The sequence below is a fragment of the Lagenorhynchus albirostris genome, chromosome 2 (assembly GCF_949774975.1).
Source record: "Lagenorhynchus albirostris chromosome 2, mLagAlb1.1, whole genome shotgun sequence".
NCBI classification, from domain to species: Eukaryota; Metazoa; Chordata; class Mammalia; order Artiodactyla; family Delphinidae; genus Lagenorhynchus; species Lagenorhynchus albirostris.
In genome coordinates this window covers 6,165,708-6,176,301 of record NC_083096.1, presented here as the reverse complement: position 1 = coordinate 6,176,301, position 10,594 = coordinate 6,165,708, and the positions used below count along the sequence as shown (strand labels likewise).

Genomic DNA, 10,594 nt, shown 5'->3' with positions numbered 1-10,594 from the left:
GGACAAGGAAATACTGTGTAGTGGTTACAAGTCTGAACTTTAAAAGCATAATGCCTTGGTTTAAATTCTATTTCTGTATCTTGCTGTTATTCAATAATAATTTATTTCCCAATTACGGTTTTTCTAGGTAAATTATTACAAAGTTAATAACATTATTTATTTAGTATCCCGGGATTATTTGATTATTTGTATTTAGTTAAATACTGGTGTGAAAGGTAAAATTTAAAAAGTAATTAAAAAGGAGAGGCTTATTGAGTATGGCCCATTAGGAAGCTGAATGGACTCGAAACTATTGTTCAGGTTTTGATTAAAAGGCAACATTATTTGAATTATAATTTTAAAAGATCACCCTGGAAAAGATAGTAGGGAAGTAAATGCAAAAGCAGGGAAACCATTAGGAAACTATTATATGGAGACACAGTGGACACTTGCTATAGAGTGTAGAGATGCTGAACGGTGGTTAGGATGGAAATATTTTTTTGTAAATAGAACTGACAGAATTTGCCTAGAAATTGCATGTGGTGCTGCAAAGGGAAAAAGAAAGAGGAAGTTGAAGAAAATTCTGATGTTTTTGGCATGAGCAACTGGAGAAGATATTGTTTGCATATACCACACTGGAAAAAAGAAAGAGGAAAATGCAAGTTTGGCAGAGATGGGGTCTCAGGAGTTTGGTTCTGGACAGGTAAGTTCAGGAAGCTTCTCATCTAAGTGGAGATGTGCTGGAGGCTGCTGGACCGTTCACTTCGGGAAGATGTCTGAGCAGGAGATATAAATATGACAGTCATTACAATAGACGGGTTTTAAGTCTGAAGACAACATGGATGGGAGTGGGGATAGAAAAGAATTGTGAATGTTTAAAGAGTCTAGAGGAGGGAGAAGAGTGTTTTCTAGAACGCAACTATAGGCAGCATTTCAATGAACAGGGGTGAATGAATGAATCAATGGTGGCAATTGTAGCAGATGGGACAAATAAAATCAGGACTGGGAAACGACCGTCAGATTGAACAACTTGGGAGTTGCTTATGACCGTGTTTTTTTGTTTGTTTTTTTCTTGGCGTGGTGGAGCCAAAGATCTATTTAAAAAGAATTTAAGAAAGAATGGAGACAAGAAATTAGGAAAAATTAGAGACTGAAGGCAGAAGGTATAGGCGCAAAGCAGTGGGGCAGTACCTGGGTGATTGATGCTGGGGAAACACAGTAGGGTTTATAAGATGGGAGAAATTATGTCACGTGTCTTGCTGTTGTGCACGATCCTTATGGATCATTCTTACTAGAGAGAAAAACTTGATGATACAGAACAGAGACAGAAAGCTGCCAGAGCCACGTTTATGAGCGAGCGTGAGAGCTGGCATCTGGAGCACAGGTGAAAAGTTTTGCCTTTGATCAAAATGTAAGCAGTTCATACACAGTAACAGGAAGAGGAGAAGCAGGTAGGGGCCCAGGTCATAGTGTGACAGAGATGTTGGAAAGAGCTTGGAGAAATTCTTTTTGGATTGCCTACACTTTCTGCTGAGAATGAGGCTAGATGAGCAACTGTCAGATTCAAAGAAGGCAGAAATGACAAAATAATAATCCAGGAGATTGGGAGAGTAAATTGGGAAACGTGGCAGGATTTCCCAGTCATATTAAGATGATGTTTGAGGCTATTGGTCGGGGGTTTGATCCAATTTAATGTGGCTTTCCTCCAGGAGAGGTAGATTCAATGAGGCTTGGGGCTTTTAAGTGAGAGAGGAGTCTGAGGGCCAAGGCTAAATGTTAAGTGAGTGATTATAACAACAAACCGTGGCTTCTTAATTGGTTAAGCAAAAAGTGAGGGCATAAGTGAGTCGTGATAAGACCGGCGGACCATTTGGTTACTTTAATTATAGTTGGATTCATTGGGCTAAGAGCTAGAAGAATACAGCTGGAAATTCAGGACTTTGTGGTCAGAAACTGGGTAGCTTCACAATGATATAATTGAGGGTTTTGCAGTTGATGGTGACAAGGGGACAGGCCTGACACAGAAGTGAGTCACTGTGATAGTTTCACAAACCAAGAGAACAGGAGGCAGGGGGGCGCAAACCTCGCTGGTATTTCAAACTTTAGGTAGTTTAATACAGAGAAATAGAGACGTCCATCCTTACAGGTGGAGTTGGGGAAGCAAGCATGGGGAAATCAAAAAGTCAGGAATCGCAGACAATTCTCACCAGTAATCTCAGTCATCTGGAGGACGAAGCTGAGTGATTTTCAGGGCAATAGCTGGGAGCTGCTGGCAAAACCTTCCATCTTCCGAAGGCCAACCATCTGTCTGCTGCAGCCATAGAAGCTCTGATTGCTTCTGCTTCTCTTTCACCTTCAAATTCTCACATGATTCCCTTAGTTTGGCAGAATGCTGTTCTTAAGCTTCCAGCTCCTGTGACAGATGAGAAAGTATAAAGAATAAAACGTGTTAAATTACCACCCGAAAGTAGGTACAGTTTACCCCTTTGGCTATGCTGATATCATATTGCTTGCTTTTAATTTAATTTTTATTTTATATCGGAGTGTGGTTGATTTACAACGTTGTGTTAGTTTCAGGTGTCCAGCAAAGTGAATCAGTAATCCATATACATATATCCATCCTTTTTCAGATTCTTTTCCCATACAGGTCATTACAGAGTATTGAGTAGAGTTTCCTGTGCTATACAGTAGGTCCTTGTAGTTATCTGTCTTATATATAGTAATATGTATCTGTTAATCCCAAACTCCTAATTTATCCCTTTGTTAACCATAAGTTTGTTTTCTATGTCTGTGAGTCTGTTTCTGTTTTGTAAATAAGTTCATGTGTATCATATTTTTAGATTCCACATATAAGTGATATCATATGATATTTGTCTTTCTCTGTCTGACTTACTTCACTTAGTAAGTGAAGACTGATCTCATACTCTTGAACCCATATTTACACTTAAACCCCAGCAACATCAGCCTGTGTACTAGCCATGGAGTAGAGATAGCCTACTTGCATCTCCTCCACTTTAAGGCAAAACTTGGTTGCCCCAGACTCTGGGAGTCCTATCAGGGGTTGTCTCAGCTGCACAGAGTTGCCTCCCAGAGTATTCTGTCCATCCAAGGGCGGGGCACTCCCACTGGCTTATCACGGAGGTAGAAAGTCCAGGTAATTAGGAGCCAACCTGTGACACATCTGATAAGCCATGCACATCCATAGCTCACACTGGGAGCTGACCTCTGACCATAGCAACTCAACTTTTCCCGCTAACCCATCTTAGTTCTTTCTCTTCCACAGGTATCATCCAAAGAGCATTTTCTAATAAATATTACACTCTGTAATACTACACTAAACCCAAACTGCGGCATCATGCTTCCACAGAGTGTGATGAAACTAGATTTGCTCAAAGGAATCCCTTCATGTAGAATAAAAAGAAGACGAAAATTCCCATTAGTAACTGTATCCACCTGAGTTATGATTATTCTTTTCTTCAGGCACACTTACTTTTTTTTTTAACATTGTATAATGTAAGACTTAGCTGTATAATTGTCCACAAGCAATATCCTTTATATGAACCAGTTATGCTAGGAGAAAAGGAAAAAAAAAGAAAAGAAATAGGCAATTGTGTACAAATCAGACTAAATATTTATTTTTTATTCTATCACAGCAATGCAACCACAAAGGGTGTTGTTTGCTAACATCTATTGTGACTCCGTCTTTATTATGCCATCCCACAGTTCTTTAATGTCAGCTGATTACAGAAAACGGAATATGCATTTGTATCAGAGACTCTCATGGTCATGAATCAGTTGTCTTATTTTTATGAGACTATATCTTTTATCTATCTATCTATCTTTCTATTATCTATCTGTCTATCTATCTGTCTGTGTGTCCGCCTATCTACTCACGTACCCATCTATTTTTCCTGCATAATGTATCCTTTGTCAGAAGCAATATTTTGTGGAACAAGGTCACTGAGAATAAAGTGGTACATACACAGGTAATGGGACTGGAAGAAACACTGGTAGCAAGAAAGGCAAATCCATATTCAGAGTAAGTGTCTATCACAGTGGAAAAAGTGATGTGATAAAAATGAGATGATAAAAGCTATTCAACATGGTTAACCAGCCCTCCTGTGGCTTGCTAATCCTCCTGTGAAACGATGCATATCTGGTCATTATTACTGGTTTCAGTGGTGGTAAGTTAAGCACTCAGCAGTGTTGGGAGGCACAAAAGCATACTCGGAAGTCAGTGGAGGGATGGAATCCACATTTTTTTACTTGGGCATAACTTCCTTTCCTACCTGTGTGGTGAATATATTCACAAGTCCAATGGTCAAACCTAGGGTGATTCATCTCCATGAAAGATTTTTTTCCACTCAACTTTTGCTGTGGGTGTTTTTAATGAGAAGTCACAGGGAACACAAATAGCCTTACCCTCTTTCCATATTCTAAAATGTCCATCCCACACTGCTTGCGTTATTTTTACCAATCCACCATTGGATTTTACCAAATCCACCAATTTGGAAGACTTTCCCTTCCAAATCCTGGACAATCTTGCAAAATCATTAGGTATGACGTTGTTATATCACTACCCATTAATCCTTCTAGGAAACTTGGAAAACTAGAAGAAATTCTTGGACTTCACGCCTGTTGGAGTTATTTACCCTTCCTGATTGCTTGGACTGCAACAGTAGTACCCTTGTTGCTGCTCTACTCTTAAACCAGGTCCAATTTCTGTCTTCTTCAGTCGACTGCTCTTAAGGCATGTCCCATGAGGACACGACACTGATGTGAACTGAGGAAGAGGTAGCAATGAACCTGAAGCAGGTACAATGTGATTCAGATCCAGGGAACATATTTTCTTGTGTTTTTAGGACAAGGTTGAGACTGATTTCTTCTAAAACATGTCTACCTACTGATAGGATACTGCCGAAAGTGCCCACCTTTATGGCTTGGTAGATCAGATAATGCTGATTTCATAATAAATAACTATCAGCTCAGGTCATACGGTTACTTGGGATTCCACCAACAGGCTTTCAATATCTACTAGGGCCCAAAGTAAAATCTGGATATATTTTCCAAAATATGAATAGTTAGTTACAGGAAAAAGCATATGTTTGATAAATGTATATATATATATATATCATTTTTGATAAAGTGTATATTTATCAATAAATATAAATGTGTTATATAACATATTTTATAAATACATATTTTATATATTGCATATGTGTATATATAAACATATATTGCATGATGTGTGTGCCCACATATGATGAGTCTGTTTTGTGATTCTTCTGAGACCTATTAGAGGCTCCATGGGACACAGATACAAAAAGAACAAACCAGGCATTCTCCGGGTCACAGTACTCTGCAGAGCTAGATCTGGTTCTGGTTCTTGAAACTGGATGCTTTACAGTCTACACAGTAAATTTGTTATCTTAGCTGTGTTGGTTTCCTTTTGCTGTTCTAGCAAATTATCATGAATTTAGTGGGTTAGAATAACACAAATGAATTTTCCTTTTAGCTCTTGAGTTCAGAATTCTAAATCGAGGTGCTAGCAAAGCTGTGCTCCTTCTGGAGGCTTTCAGTTCCCTGGACTTTTCTAGCTTCAAGGGCTGCCTGCATTCCCTGACTTAGCCCCTTCCCCTCAGCTTACAGCCCCTCCTCCATTTTCAAAGCACATCCCTCAACCTCTACTAATGACCCTAGGATTACATTAGTCCCTCCTTCTCCAGAGCCTTAACTTAACTACATCTGCAAAGTCCCTTTTGTCATGTAAGGTAACATAGTCACAGGTTCTCAGGCTTAGAATGTGGACATCTTTATGGCAAGGACATTATTGTATCCACCACAGTAGTTCACTCTAATTTGATGTATGTTGTTTCCTAAATCCAAAGAGATTTAACTATCATTGCACCTCCTTTTCCTTTGTGAAAAACAAAAATATATAAACTTGCTTTTTATTTTGAAAGAGTATCTTACTATGTCACCAACATCAGAACTCCTAAAGTGTTTACCAATGATAAGGTCCCTCAATTTTCATGGTCAGGTACATTTCTTTCAAAAGCAGCTTTCAAAATTGCATTTCTTGATCAACAGTCCCAATCAGCATGATTCAATCAATGGAGTAGTTCGATAAAGCAGATCAGCATAATGTACCACAGTGTGGTGATACAATCAAAGTTCCTTGGACTAGATTATAACAAAGGACTCAGGTTGTCAAAGCACTGAGATAAGACACTGCTGTGTATCACTGCAAGTGCTGGTGAAAGAGAACTGCTTCAGTACAACTGGCTAATTAGTGGAAGGAAAAAAAAAAGCTAACTCAATGAGTAAAAGGTACAGGAATTCATTGCAATCCACTAACGCATACTCGTTCCTATTACCAAAGTCCCAATATTTGCCAATAAGCACCCTAACTTTCATACAAAAGCCATGAAGATATTATGAATTCAATGTGTATGATAATTTTATATTCTGAAAATCAAACTATAGATCTGGATTACATCAACCCTTTGACTAAAAAAGGTAGCAAAATGTCTCATAGCAATTATGGAATTCCTCTAGTTTTCTAACCATGTCTTGACCTAAGAACTGAAAAGCATGAGCTTGCTGTTGTCTTTGTGTAAATGAGAAGTGTTAGCCCACCCCCAAGTTCCTGTAGTCATTTCCACAATAATATTATATGGCAGGAGCTACTGCTTTCCCGAATCCTTGCCTTTAATAGACACTTTATTCCAGGCAATCATTTAATGAATTATTTTTCCATAACATGTCACAGATTATTAATATACATTTCTGAACTGATGATGAGATCATTCTTACCTTCAAATATAAAGAGGTCAGGTATCCTTCTCAGATTACATTGTAAAATCTTTTTGCAAGGACCGCTTCAAGTACAAATAACAGTCAAGAGTCTAGCCAAAACAAAAAATCAGCCACTCTCGATATTTCAGGCTGGAAGGGATTTAACACAGAGAATTGGGGGCATACAAAACTATTGGAAGAGCTACATCCTTCAAGATGATCTTATTTGCAAAGCAGAAATAGAGACACAGACATAGAGAACAAATGTGTGGATAGCAAGGGGTAAAGGGGGGTGAGAGGAATTGGGAGATTGGGATTGACACATATACACTATTGATACTATGTATAAAATAGATAACTAATGAGAACACACTGTATAGCACAGGGAACTCTACTTAATGCACTGTGGTGACCTGAATGGGAAGGAAAGCCAAAAGGGAGGGGATACATGTATATGTATGGCTGATTCATTTTGCTGTACAGTAGAAACTAGCACAACACTGTAAAGCAGTTATACTCCAATAAAAATTAATTTAAAAAAAAGAAAAAAAGAAGAAGAAGAAGCCTGAAAGTGCTCGAATCACAGGGAAATTTCATCAGCAATCTCCGCTGCTGCGGGCATGAAGCCAGTGACTCACAGGAGGACGCACAGAAGCAAATTTCTTTCTTCCATTTTCTAAAAGCCAAGGATCTAGTCATTGTTGCCAATAGAGCAGTGATGGTTCCTGTTTCTTTCCCCTTCCAATCTTGCATTTTCCTTGGCAGGTATGCAATTATTGGACTTACCAAAATAAGAGACTAGGAGGACATATTAATTCCTGACAGATAAGCACAGATGTTGAAACCCTCCCAGTTATGTGAGGAATAATGCTGGAAAGAGGTAACAATGAGTAAGAGAGAGACCTTGAAGGAGTAAAGGAGAGAGAGCTTTAATCGAGTAAACTGGATTTAGCTTTTAGTTTTTAAAAATTACTTCTTAAAGCTATGTCACCATCTCACTCCACATGAAATGTTATTTGTTATTTTTCTTTTATTACGCTCTATCACTGACACATTTGCTGACTTTCTGAAAATCAGTGAGAAGTTCTCACTCGTCTTATTTGTTCCGATAGAGCTTCAATTACATTTGAATTAATTATACCTTGAATGTTCAAACCCCAAACATTTTAAAGAGACTTCTGCTAAAATTATACCTACTTAGAGAATTTTTAAACATAAAACTGACAGCCCTTTTATTTTATTTTCTAGTCTTGTTATTCTGTTTTTCTACCTTTTTTAAACAATTAGGCATTTCCTAATTTTTAAGAAAAATTATAAATTCTTGTAATTTGTCTAATGAATTAGTAATGTGATTTTTAGTACATTTCTATATTTGTTAACACGGATGTTACATGATATACCCTAATTTTTGGAGAGCCATATTGTACAGTTATTATTACTGTGGGCTTTGGGGTGAAAATACCTAGAAATGAACGCCAGCTTGCTCGCACTTCTCATGTGCTCTTGGTTTAACGGTTGTGTGTTCTCAGTTTTCTCACATATCAACTGAGAATACTATCAGTACTTATAGAATTTACTGTGATGATAAAATAGTTCATAGTACCAAGTACTGTGATCAAAGTTGTCATTTGTTATAATAACTGTTCATAGCAGCAAACTAGGTTGTCTTTGCTCTTACCTGTAGAGACAGGGTTTTAAGGTTTGCCTTTAATCCTTTATGAAAAGAAAATAGTTGTTTTTACCTCTTCTTTTTTTCTGTACCTCAAGGGTTCGTAGCTTTTTCTTTTTGTTTGTTTGTTTGTTTGCTTGTTTCCTTTCAGGACTACTCTTTGAGTTGACTGACTTACGAGACAAGGAAATCACACACTTTACCCTACTGTCACCCATGTCCAGTCATGGCCTTTGGCCTCCAGAAGAGAATAAGTGAATCACCAAGCATATAATGCTGGCAAGACCAGGAATCTCCTAGGAGGCTAATCAGTGATCTTGAGACTATATAGCTCTTAAAAACCCTTTTCAGAAAACTATAGAAGATGGGGGAACAAAACACAAAAGTGGCTGGGTTTGGCCTTAAGTGTGTATACACTACATCTTGGCCTTCCATCTATGAACTATAAAATAGATGTGAACATAATAATATTTATATTTGCCTATACCTATGTCCTCTTCTTTACCAATTTTTAGTAACATTACATCCACAATTGTTAGGACTTTACTTGTATTCTAATATTAATCAGTGTGAGCATATTTCCTTCCATGCATTCAGTAACTCATAAAGTAATTAAACTAATTCAGAAAAGGTACCAGTTGAAGGGTGCTCATTTTACTCATTTGGGGGCATATAAAAAGTTATTCTATGGGTATAGGAAGTTATTCTAGCTTAAGGAAGTAGAAAAAAAGTCAATTACTCTCTACCCTTCTAACTGCTATCATACTTGGCAATTTGAAATGTGATGAGCCTGGAAGAAACTCAGGAGTATGGCATGAACATGGGGAAGCAAAAGATAGCAAAGAAATACAAGATCATGAAGCAAAATGCTTAGTCTCAGCAGTCAGAGGCTTAAAGGAAAGATAGAGTAAAACCTAAAAGGAGGAAAAAAAGAGAAAGATCTCAGTGAAAGAGAAGTCCCCCACCAATCTCCCTGCTCATCTCACAATGCACTCTTCCAATGCATCACTCTTCCAATGAGCCCATGCTTTCCTTTCCTGGTTGATATCAACTTTATCAACTTTTCTGTTAAAATCTAACTGGATGAGTACTGTCAATAATGGACTGTCTGCTTGCTAAGTGTACCACCCGTGTACCTGTTTCATGCCTGAAATTGAGGAAATGGGGCACACGTCCTGAATGCCTCTAAGGGTTGTCACAGATTCAAGATTTAAATGATTACCATGCACACACAAAGGAACTTATGCAGCTGACTGCTTAGTTACAGCGGGTAACTCAGCACAAGTGTTCTATCACAGCCACAGGACCAGGACCTTAAGTGAAGAAGCTGTACTATCCCGGGAATCCCTACCAGGTGCCTGTCTAAAGGTAGGTACAACATCAAGCAAATGCCAGATGATTATGAAGCCCCTCAGATCTAATTCTCTCAAGTTCTCTGGCTTCCTTTGCCTGGCTTTCTCTTTTAGTAGTTCATTAAACAGGCTTCAGCATGAATTATCTTTCCAGTCACTCATTTGTTCTGTTATGAACTAATCAAGTATGGTTAAGTACACTCACTTCTTGATGCTGTTTTGAAAAAGATAGTTTGTCTTGTTTAAAAACGTATTGCATCATTTCATAAATTAGATACCCACATGATTGCTCTCATAATTTGATGTTCTTTATTTATATTAATTTGCTCAACAAATATGTATTCAATCCATACTACATATTTAATAAGATATGGTCCTGCCCTTAAGACACTTACATTACGTGGAGGAGAGAAATATGTCATTGAGTAAATACGGTTCTCAGGGGAAGGGTGTAGACACATAAAGGAGGAAAGAATTGTTTATTCTAACTTGCTTGGGATGGAGAGAGAGGAAAGGCTAAAGGCGGTGATGTTTATGTTCATCTTTAAAAATGAATACATGCTTGCCCAGCAAATGAGGCATAAAAGATGAGGCATAAGAAGCAGTGTGAACAAAGGCATGGAGACAGGAATATTTCATGAAATAAATGTATTTTCTCTGTTTGGATAAGCACCAGAAGGTTTTTGTAATTCAAGTAAAGAAATAACTGGGGAAGGAGTCTGTACCCATATCTGAGATTCCAGAGGAAAGAGGCAAGAGGGTTGCTAAAGGGTCTGGACTTGATCCTGAGGTCCAT

At 38.0% G+C, this 10,594-nt stretch overlaps 1 pseudogene; it reads left to right on the top strand.

The window, feature by feature from the left end:
- The first annotated feature begins 652 nt into the window (after positions 1-652).
- LOC132506868 (rRNA-processing protein FCF1 homolog) lies at positions 653-9,867 on the top strand (annotated as a pseudogene).
- Positions 9,868-10,594: the final 727 nt, after the last annotated feature.